This window comes from Vombatus ursinus, unplaced genomic scaffold (genome assembly GCF_900497805.2).
Source record: "Vombatus ursinus unplaced genomic scaffold, bare-nosed wombat genome assembly UNPS02014773.1, whole genome shotgun sequence".
NCBI lineage: Eukaryota > Metazoa > Chordata > Mammalia > Diprotodontia > Vombatidae > Vombatus > Vombatus ursinus.
This window is the reverse complement of record NW_020954551.1, coordinates 21724474-21736196: the sequence shown is the minus strand read 5'-3', so window position 1 is coordinate 21736196 and position 11723 is coordinate 21724474. Positions and strand designations below refer to the sequence as shown.

The 11723-nt window shown below is 41.9% G+C and overlaps 1 protein-coding gene across 1 annotated transcript in view; it reads left to right on the top strand.

Moving 5' to 3' along the window:
• Positions 1 to 7201: 7201 nt before the first annotated feature.
• CNTN3 (contactin 3) overlaps positions 7202 to 11723 on the top strand; it is a 426853-nt gene continuing 422331 nt past the window's right edge. The window contains exon 1 of the mRNA XM_027863878.1: positions 7202 to 7223. The gene's annotated coding sequence lies outside the window, so the exon portion shown is untranslated. The remainder of the gene's footprint in view (positions 7224 to 11723) is intronic.

Genomic DNA, 11723 nt, shown 5'->3' with positions numbered 1-11723 from the left:
TATCTTGTAGACACCTCTATCTGTACCTGGTCACTTCTTTTGGTGGGGCTGTTTCATTCCGTCATTATATTCTCCTCCTCCCTTCAGCCCTCAGTGAAGGGCCTAGCACAGAGAATGCACCCAACAAATGCTTCCTGATTGATTCTCCTTACCCTGGATTAAAGGAATGCATATTTATATCCTTATCTATATCTTTATTTTCCAAATGTGATCTTTTTTTTGAAAAGACTTTAAGAGTATAGTGAAAACAGACGGATTGGCAGGAAAATTCCCTACATCATGACAAAATTTGATTCTCTGAAACTTATAGGATGTAGAGCCATCTAATTCAATATCTTCATGTTATAAGTGGGGAAACTGAGGCTCAGAAATGTGAAATACTTTGATCAAAGTCACAGTAACAGGGAAGCAGAAGTACCATGATTCAAACCCAGTACCTTTTACTCAAATCTAGTGCTCTCTTTCTGATGCAACATGACACTACCCTATGCCCCAGTCATTTTAAACTGCTTCCTTTTGGTAATGATACGACTGCAACAAAGACAATTTTCATTTTGCACCCATGTTACAGGACCCTCAGAATCAGATTAACCTTCATATGGTTTTGAAGATGGAAAAGAATGCATGTAACTTCTTAGACAGCCCTAGGCTTAACAATGATTTGGGCCTAAAATTATCACTCAAGGTTGACAATTAATGGTTAAAGATAAGAAAACATATCTGTCTTGCTCTAGATAAGGAAATTGTAGCCTAAAGCTCTTGGAAAGAAACTGAGAGCTTGAGAATTGGTCTGCACCTAGGTTAATCCTGCTTAAGGTCATTCAAGAGAAAGGAGGGCCTGGGGCAGAGCTGGATAAAATGTAAAACAACTCCTGTTTCTCACTGTCTCTCCTTTTTTTAGAATATAAGTGACCACACTGATTTAAATGGCTATAAATGTCAAAAATGCTCTTTGTCAAAATACCCTGCAGTTTCATGATAATCCTAAAACAGCCTCGAAATCAGCATGAAATATTCTACTTGCTCAGTGGTGGGGATTTTTTTTTTTTTTGATTGTTTCTTTTTTTCTTTTTTTAGGGATGGGGGAAGGCTTTCTGTGGAATCCTTTCAGATTAACATAGTTTGTTTCAACTACCATCATTTCCATACCTGTCACTTTTGTGATCCCAACCCTCCCTCCCTTTCCAACACACACACACACACACACACACACACTCTTGAGGAGACTGGATAATCTCAATCTTGATGCAAAAAGCAACTGGTTCACTCTGTTCCCACCCTGGACTGGGCAGATCTCTCTCTTGTTCTACATTCATAGCCCTCTTTTTCTCCACCTCCTTTGTTAACACTTTAGCTGAGCTCATTTTAGGATTACAGAGCATGTCAGTGTGGCACATGCAGATTGAGCATATTTTTATCACCAATAAAGTCACTACTGTCAAGAAAAATTAGCATCATAATAACTTTTTAAACAGAAATATCATATAAATATGTAAGGCATGTTTTCAACATTTTAGCATGAGAAAAATTTTCATCTTCATTCCAAGGAGATCTGGTGCTCTTGGGGAAGACATTTTAAGAAGAGCTGTAAGATAAATACTGACTTTAATCCCACACAAGCTCATATTTGGGGGGAAAAAGTTTAAAATGAAGTGTTCATGAAGATGTTATTTATAGCTGCAGAGCATATTTTTGAAAGTCACTGATTTACATGCATAATGTTCTCTTTGTTTAAACTAATTACACACCCCTCTTTTGATACTTAAAATCTGTGTAACTCTCTTCATCTCCCAGGTCATTCATGCAGTCAATAAGCATTTATTAAGTGTTTACTAAGTGCCAGGCACTGTGCTAAGTGCTGGGGATACAAAGAAAGGCAAAAGCAGTCTCTACCCTTAAGGAGCTCACAATCTAACCAATCCTCAATTTTTTCATCTGTAAAATGGGAGAGTTAGACTAGAAGACTGCTTCTGAGGTGCCCACTTAATCTAGATCAATCACTTTATGTCAGGAAGGGAAAATGTTGTTAATCTTATTATGTGGCTGGTTCACTTCAACCCACATTTCATAGGGTCATAATTTTAATGCTGAAAGGGACTCTATTGGTAATCAAATTTAAGATTCTAATTTCACAAACTCAGACTCTGGGAGATGAAGTCATTTGTCCATATCTGCCTCTCAGAAACTCACAGGATCATAGATTTAGATCTTGAAGTGACCTCAGAGGTCATTAAGTATAACCACATATGTATGTATATATAAATACACACATATGTATATATTGTAATGAATGAAAAACCTGAGAGACAGAGTTTCTGAGTAATTAATAATCAATTTATTAATTAGGCCAGCTAATAATAAATTGATCATCAGTGGTTTTTCTTGGTAACCAAAGACAAACCCTTGGAGACACCAAATGCCTTCAATACCTTTGTAAAAGGGAATGCCTCTGACAAGTGAAAATAAACCCTGACTGGTGGATATTTAATGAAGAACCTGGCTAGGCATCTTCAGCTCCTCCTATTGAGAACTGTGAGTTGATAATGAGACTCAGCCATCTCCAACAATTTGGTCAGGGGAATCCAACTCCATTTAGACCACTCTGGTTGAAACCAACCATGAGCTAGGTCATTCTAAACTCTGACGAAGGGGTACAAGGACAAGGAATCATTTCCGAGGAGTCAGATCTAGCCCCAACTGAATTCTGTTTGCACTCTAAACAGAAGTTAGGTCTCCTAGTTGGGTGGGGTCCTGTCCAAGATTGAAGAGTATGTTCCTTGAGAGCTAGGACTATCTCATTAATCACTCATGTCTTTCAGAGACAGAATTTTTACAGGGGCAGGGCCTTAAATGAAGAAATAAAGGAGAAAAGCCTGGAAGCCAAATTAATAATTGGTTATTATCATAATAGTAAAGTAATTTTCTCAATATTAACTTTGCTTTAACACCTTCTTATTTAAAATATGTATATTGCAATATGTTTAGTCGTTTTTTCATTCATGTCCAACTCTTTGCGACCTATTTTGGGGTTTTCTTGGCAGAGATACTGGAATTGTTTGCCATTTCCTTCTTCAGCTCATTTTACAGTTGAGGAAACTGAGGCAAGCAGGATTAAGTGACTTGCCCAGGGTGTGAGTGTCTGAAGCCAGATTTGAACTCAGGAACATGTGTCTTCCTGACTCCAGGCCTGGAACTCTATCCACTGCACTACCTAGGTGGTCCCCAAATCCAGGTAACCAAGGCTAAAGTTTTGTACTTCAGTCACCTTGACTTCAGTTCTTCATTTGATTATTTTTTAGTAAGAATCAAATAGGAGCTTGGGACCACAACTCTTGGCATTTTGACAGTGTCCAGTTATATAATCATTTCAAGTCTTCCCTCAGACTCAGAGACCCTAGCCAAATCACTTCAAATCCTAGGGCCCCTAGACAGGCCTCTGTAGGAGCATAAATTACATGATCTATTTGCAATGGAAGAGGAAGATTCTTCTGCCAGTGAACCCTCAAGGTTGGATTGCCCACTTCCCCCTTGGAAAAAAAAAAAAAGACTTGACATTTATCTAGAGCTTTTCATATATAATCATATGTTTTCAAAGTCCCACAGTAACCCAATTGTGCAGGTAGTATTATCTCCAGTTTACAAATGAGGCATCTGAGACTAGAAGAGTTTTCAATATGCTAGAGGCAGTATCTGGATCTAAGTGACCCTGACCCCAAACCTAGCATACATATACTACATTGCATTACCATCTCTGGGTAGAGAATGGAACCAATTCTTTTGAACCACTTCTGGGGTTGTTGTTATGGCAGAGCTCGTGCTATCTAAAGATGCCAAACCTAGCTCTGAGGAAATTAAAAAAAAGAAAAAAAGAAGAAGATTTCATGGGCTCTTACACAGAAATAGATTATTTAACTTAGGAGTCTGGCTCTGTTCCAACATAAGCTTTTGCCTAAAATTGTGCCCTATGATTTGAGATGTTTTTCTTTTCTTTTCCTTCTTTGAAACCATCCAGCAGCAGAAGCTGGGTGACCACTTGTAAGATATGTTGTAATGGAGAATCCTTTTCTATAGTAGCTTGAACTAAATGAACACTAGGTCCCTCCTAGCCCTGAAATTTGTGAGATCCTTAACTGCAAGTCTATATTTAAAGAAGCTAAGTGGTAAAGTGGTTAGAGTGCCAGGCCTGGAGTCAGAGAGACTTATCTTCCTGAGTTCAAATCTGACCTCAGACATTTACTAGCTGTGTGACCCCAGGCAAGTCACTTGACCCTGTTTGCCTCAATTTCCTCATCTGTAAAATGAGTTGGAGAAAGATAGAGAAAACCACTCCAATATCTTTGCCAAGAAAATCCCAATGGAGCCATGAAAAGTCAGACACGACTGCAAAATGACTATACAACAAACACTAACTGCATGTCAAACAAGTGAACTGCACTGTGCCATCAGTGGCTGGGAATGGACCCTCTGTTCCAACACAGATGGGCTGTCTTAACAACAGGTACATGATGTCAGTCCTTCAAGTGCTTTGGGCTGAAAGGTATCATAGAAAGAGGAAATTATTATTGTTGGTTATCACACCCTAAAAATAAGGATTTGCCATCTAAATGGCTACTGAATCTTAACTGTAAAATGCCTTATAATAGGGCAATCAGTGGGGCCAAATTCCATAAAACTCCATCCGGCATTCACACTGAGAAGACCCACATGTGCCTTTAATTTATTTTTTTTTTAATTTCCTGGGCTTGCGGCCCAGAAATTGAATGGAAATTTTATTTAAACCTGCTCTTGTGTGTCAACTTTCAGTAAATATCAGGTTTTCTGTTGCCTCAGAATGAATTTTATATTTTGAGCAAAGATTGGAGAAAGGGAGCCCCAGCACATAAGGCTGCACTTCTGTATTCGACCTGTTCCAATTGTAGCGGGTTGGCTCCTGGTGCAAGTTCATTATTACTCCTGTAAATTCCAGAAAGCTCTCTTTCTGCCACGGAGACAGGATTCCAAATTTTTATTAAATCCCTTCCAGCACTAATCAGCTTTTATCAGAACATGCAAAGCAAACCTAGCTTAGAAATGGTCTTTCCCCATCCCTCACCCCCACCTCCTCCAACCCCAACCACAGGGCTTAGATTCCTCTCTGTCTCATTTAAGGCTGAATCTTCTTTCCTCCTCTCATAAGATTCTAGAGGCTGGCTCCCCCACCTTTTTAAAAATCTCTTTCTTTATCTTCCCTTTTGAAGAGTACATTCTGTATTTGCCAAGACATTTCTTTAGGAAATGTGTCAGACTTGAAAATGTTTAAAATTGGAGTAGGAGGACCTGGGTTCTAATCTAGAATTTCTTACTTCCTGTGTGATCTTAGATGAGTTATTTCACCTCCTCCTGGTTTTCTTCATCTCTAAAACAGAAAATGAGGCTAGATTAGTGCTAAATCTATGATCCTTGGAAAAAGGAAAAGCTGTCAGGTCCTCCCTTCCCATTAGCAGTCCCTGCTCTTGAGATTTTATCTTTATATGTTTTGTATTTATTTACATGTGTATGTGCTATATGCTTCAGGAGAAAGTAAGCACCTTGACAATAAAAACTTTTAAATGCTTGTCTTTATGCTTCCAGGGTTTAGAAATGCACCCTGCACATATTACGAATTTAATATGTGATTATGGAATGAATTAAATGTGGGCATCTTTGTAATAGAAATCACTTAGAGGTTGGCATATGGAGAATTTGGGTTGAAAGTTTGTTGGGCAACTTTAAGAATAAACAGGTCTTTGTTACACCCCTGGGTTGGCCAAACGGTGCCTAAATTGCAAGCAAAAAGGTAATTTATAGTACCCTCAAAACTGAAATGAACATAAACAAGCTTTCCTTACCTGTCCCATTTTTGCTACACACAGAGAATTCAAGGAGTCTAAATTTATTGCAATTTAATCCTGATGGGATGAGGCACATTATTTTTATTTATAGCTGTGGGCTTCATTCTGCCCCATCCTATGCTCACTTTTTTTTTTTAACCATAAATAATCCCCAGCCTCTTATCATACCACAGTTACTCCTAAAGGGAAATCACTTGGCGATAAAGCCCAACTTCTGTTAATCATCGTGAAAGTTGCCATTGCTGAAAAGTGACCCAGGCCATCCCAGAGCCTACTGACTAGAACGAAAACCCTTTTTCAGCCTTCCCTGCAGTGCTGTCTCTCCCTCCATTCTCCCTCTATGTGTCTCTATGTCTATCTCTCTCTGTCTCTCATTCTGAACTGTAAGAGATGAAGTTGGGGGCTGGCGTGAAGGCTACTTATTTCCCTGAGGTAAGGTACAGCTGAAGGTGCCAGGTCACAGAAATCCCCTGCCAGACAGTTGACTCTTGACTGCCCCCTTTCTTCCTCTCACCTGGGTGTATCCCTGGATTACTGGGATGAAGGGCTAAAGGGGTTGAGGTGGGGGGGGGGGGGGGGGGAGGGGAAGCCCTGTTCTGTTTATCTTCCCCCCGGGGAAGGTTTTTTGGGGGGGGGGGGGGGGGTGGGGGAACACGGTTTTTAACTCCTTGGTGGCCCGGGGCGCTTGGCCAGGTCAGGAAGGCTAGCTGCCTATCCCTACCTCTATGTACCACCTTATTTCTGCAGGGGAGGCCAGAGTCTATTCGCGCTAGCAAGTCGCAGGGGGGATCGAGGAGGCGTACTCTGCGATCGCCACTCCCTCCATTTCCCCAGATCTTCGCGTCTCCCAGTCCACCAGTTGGGCAGCCCCCAGGGAGTCAGGGGAGGCTGGAGCACAGCGAGTGACACTCCTTTGGAGGAAGCAGCGCGATTCCTCCGTTTAGTGCCCCCTCCCCTTTGCTTCTCCATCCTCCTCTCTTTCGCCTGTTTCCCCGCCCCGCTCCTCCCCTCCGATCCCTCCCCTCTTAGCTTCAGGAGCCCGAGTGACTAGGAGCGAGCTCTGTGCCGGGCAGGCTCCAGCAGCGCGGAGACCATACTCTGCGCTTTGCTGCGGAGCCGCAGGATCATCTCGGACCTGGGAAGCGCTCTGGCTGGCTGGCAGCGCAGACAGCCGGCTGGACTGGGCAGGGCAGGGCGGGGCGGGGAGGGGAGAGAAGAAAACCCGAGGGGAGAACCGAGGAGTGGAGAAGAAGAGTGCGGCACGCACACTGGACGCCGCTTGGCCTCGGCCGCAGGCTGCTTCTCCTGCTGTTGCTACTGCGCCGGTGACTGTCCACTATCCGCAAGGAGAAGGTACGTCTGTTTGTACTTCTTGGTTCTAGGCGCCCGGGGAGAGCTAGTGTTTGGGAGTGGGGTGGGGGTGGGGGTTCAAGGCTCTCAGAAGAGCAAAGGGACTGGCAAACTTTGGGAAAGGAGATGCCATCTTGCCAGACTCAAAGTTTTGGATGATGAAGGAAATGCCCTAGGCTGGTGGAGAGGTGTGGGTGGTAAGAGGTGCTGACCAGAGGCGCCTACGGCCTCGTGGAGAAAATTTCCGCACCCAGGAGGGAGGAAATTAGGGCAATGGGGAAGTGGCCTGAAACCGAATTACCTCCTGCGGCTTGATCATCTCCCGCAACTGCAGAATAGAGAAAATCTACGTATGGTCGTCCCTAACCTGAACTCCTTTGAAGAGCGGATCTAGACAGGGAAAGTTTAAGAACAAACTTATAATTCGTGCCGCTCTTGAGGGAATGGGGTGCAGAGAAACGCAGCAGGCTAGGTGGTCACTGGAGTAAGAAAAGAGGGTCCCTGGAATGTAGCTGCTGCGGCTCGCTCAGGTCCTTGACCTGACGTGTGCTTCAGAGCCCGCCAGGTCTGAGAAGATTGGTTGGGCAGACCGCTCCGGAAGGAGCTAGGTTTTCAACTCGAAACCCCCTGCCTGTTCCGTGAGGTTTTTTGGGTTGCTGGGCAGCTCTTTGCAGTGATTGCCCCAGTTCTTCCGCTCGCCTGAGGCTGCTTTTCCCCTTCTCCTAAGTGCCAGGAAAAGCAAGGAAGAAATACCAACCAGCGGCCCGATTCCAGGGAAATCACCAGCAGGGTGCTCCTTTTCAAGCTGCCAGGCGAACTGTTCCCATGCTCTTCGAGGATGCCACTCCGCATACCGAGCTCCCAGTCCCCTCTCCACCCGCCTCGTATTGTATTTGCTCATTGATTTCCAACAAGTAGAAGCGCCCAGAGAAATTATTTAATAACAAACACTGCCTGCTACGGAGAAGACGGCAGACGTGCAGTCCTGAGCCAAGGGGAGGAAATAGAGCGCGCATAGCAGGGGCTTCTAAAGGAAGAGCCAGCCAGACTGATGACATTCATAGGAGCGGGGGATGGGGTGGGGGGGGGGGGGGGCGGCAGATTAAACAGGAATAATTTAGGAGGAGACAGACTTCTGCATACTGGGGATGCATATACCCCCACAGAGATTCATATCTAAATGTATTAAGAAGAAACGGATCTGTAAATAGATTAAACACGAATTAATCAGAACCAGTGAGTCATGGGTGGCACTTCAGAGATTAGGAGAGGGAGTAATTGTCTTTGAAACAGCTATTATGTCTCAATAGCGCAAACTAATTTGGTACTTTTGCCTTGTTTACTAACAATACCTGACTTGGGCTAGAGTAGCTTGGCATATTATTTATTTATTGCTGCTCCTTTCTCTTTGCGGGTAATGGGACTGTGTAGAAAGTTGTGCCCCGCTGTTCTTTTGATCATTCACTTATTGGGTATTTTCACAAGATCGTTTTACTAACATATGTATACATGTCTATTTAAGTATCGTCCGTTATCCTTGCACATAACAGAGACAAAATCATTGTTTCAGTCATTGACCAGGGTCTCCTAATGGTTGCCTGTTTGGCGACAGGTGGTTTATGCCCCCAAAGTGGCAATCGCTACATCACAGGAACAAGGCCAATTATTATCCGCTCATGTTGCCTCCGAGAGACAATATTGTGTAGTGGTTTAGGAAATAGTAAAGGCTGGGTTCAGATCCCACTTTAGATACATAACTAGCTGTGTGACCCTGGACAAGCCTCAGTTTCATCATCTGTAAAATGAGCAGAATGGAACTGATGATCACTAAGTTACCTTTGAGGGCTAAACTGTAAGGTACATCACTTAAATATTGGCCTTCCTGTTTTAGAAGTGGACGAAATTACTTCCTCCTACATCTATTGCCTCTGTGGCCACAATCTAGTCACTTAACCACTCAGGGCTCCAGGCTGTTATCTAAGACCATACATTGTAGAGAAGGTTCCTACCTGAATTGATAATGAGACTTTATTCATTGGGACTTCCAGCTACCAGTGAAATCACAAGCTACTTCCTGTCTCTGCACTGAGGAAAAACGCCTGATTGATCTGCCAACTGCAGGACAGACAATGACAGAGGTGATGGAGGTGGGGTGTAGAAATGGGGCAGATTTGACCAGAATTCTCACATCTGGAAGACCTTAATGAAAGTGTGGGGAAAACATTACTCCCACTGCCCCACCATCCCCCCTCCAATGTATGAAATATAATCCTTCAGGAAAAGCTTAACTTCAGCTTGACTTAAGCAAAGCAATGACAATTATGAAACTCCTCTTTTAAAAAAAATTGTAATTGATGGTAGCAAAACTCAGTGGAGGGAAAAAAATTGAGAGGAGGTCCAGGCTGATGATTTGCATTTGTTTTCTGTCAAATCTGTATTCTACATATTCTTGGTTGTTACAAATTAGTAACCATGTTTTCTCAAATAACTGATTCTGCCATCCACTTTCTGATGAGCCTGCTTTGAACTATAATATCTCAAATAGATTTTTTCACTTTCACTAGTTCTCCCTTTCCTGCATTCTGCCATTTCTGCTTAAATGGCTCATACTTGGAAGTTCTCATTATCTCTTTATCTTTTGTTTTGAAACACTGGAGCTAGAATGGCTTCTTTCCAGACTCCCACATCCCTTTACTTCTATTATGCCATCCCCCAGACTGGAGACTCCAATGATGGATTCAATGTTCTGTGTTTTCTAAAAGCCATTTACCATGTTCAATTTGATTCAACAATCGGTTATTAAGCAGCACCTCAGTGAAAAGCACTGGGCTGCCTTGCTTGGGGGCACTGTTGTTAACATCATTTTAAATTGTATGAAGTTGAAAGGCTTATTGGATGTAATATGATAAATTGCTCCTGCAAGTACTTGGGCTTTGAATCTTTGGTTCAGGCATCAGTGATGGTCTAATTTCAAGCTCTCTATTGCCGTTTTGGGTTAATTCTGGCTTGCATCGAAGAGTTGGGCGTTCTTAAGAACCTCTTTTCCTTCCAGTTTCTACTTAGTACCTGTTTTCCTAAGTCTACTTAGTGCTGATTTGAGGCTTAATAACCATTTCTAGGTCCAGAATTCATATGATGCTTAAGTTGGCTTCTTGTTAAAGATGTTTGAGTTAACAAAAATCAAGGTGTTTACCTTTTGCCCCATCTGAATCCCCACCCCCCCAAAAAATTAAGATAGAACAGTTGTTTGACAGGTTGAATAGATTTTAAATCCAGGCAATGGTATGGTTTTCAGGATTATTATTTCTCTCTCCTATAACTAAAATAATAGAGGGAAAAAATCTCTAGAAAATTTGCTTCAAAAGAAATTTACTCCCTACCTAAAACTTTGTATATACCAAGTTCTAGTCCATGGTGATTTCTTCTTCTTTTATGGGTAAGTTATAAACAAGAAATAAAGGTTTGTAATAGAAGTGCTGACAGTACTTTATAGCATTCCAAGCAGGCTCGCTACTCTGCATGTAAATATTTGTAGAATCTGTATTATATAGGGAGTAATCTTGCAAAGAGAGGAACAGATACCTGTTTCATAAAGTCAGATAAAATTATTCAGTGGGCATGTGCATTCCTTACTCAAGAAATATTGGGTAACTAAATAATAGATTATGGATATTTATTGTGATGCCATAGCATTCCATCAATAGTCATAATAGTTTAGACTAAATTCACCATGGGTTATAACTTGATCTATATGGTCATTGCAGGAGAGAAATATTATATACTGTTGTCTTTGAAAGAATCTTAGCCACACTTATACCATCAAAAGGAACAAAATGCCAAGTCTACAACTAAATAGAGATTTTGATCGAATGGATGGCTACTGGCACTGGAGTTGTAATATTTAAATAAAACACAGCTTTTGAACAGTGGTAGTTCTTAACTAGTCTCTGGGACTTGGTGTGCTGAGAAAAGTTTAATAGCTGCCTCGTCTGGGGGAAAAATAAAAGGGGAGGCACATGGACATTTTTTTTATCTATATTATTATCATTTTCTTTATTACTTTTTAAAGTCTAGGCAACAAAGAAATGAATCAAACCCTGATTTGTAGTATTTGTGGATATAAATGATCACACTGAAAATTTAACAACTGTCTCCAGAACATACTTATACGAAAACTGTGGTCCCATGAAAGCCTGTGTTCATGGATTGAAGGATTTGAGTTGAAAAGGACTTTATAAGTCAGTTGGATCAAGTCATTCATCTTATAGATGAGGAAACTGAGGCACAAAGAGATTAAATGATTTGCCCAAGATAATGCAAATAGTGAGTAGAAGAGATGAACTCAAAACCCAGGTCTTAAGATTTCAAAGTCATTGCCCTATGTATTATACTCCTAGTTCTAATGCATTTAATTCTGCTGTGGTGGCATAGAATGTATCCATCCTTAAGACTTTGGGTGTTCCAGCTGTAGTAAGTTGATTAGGAGAGTTCTCCATTCAATTA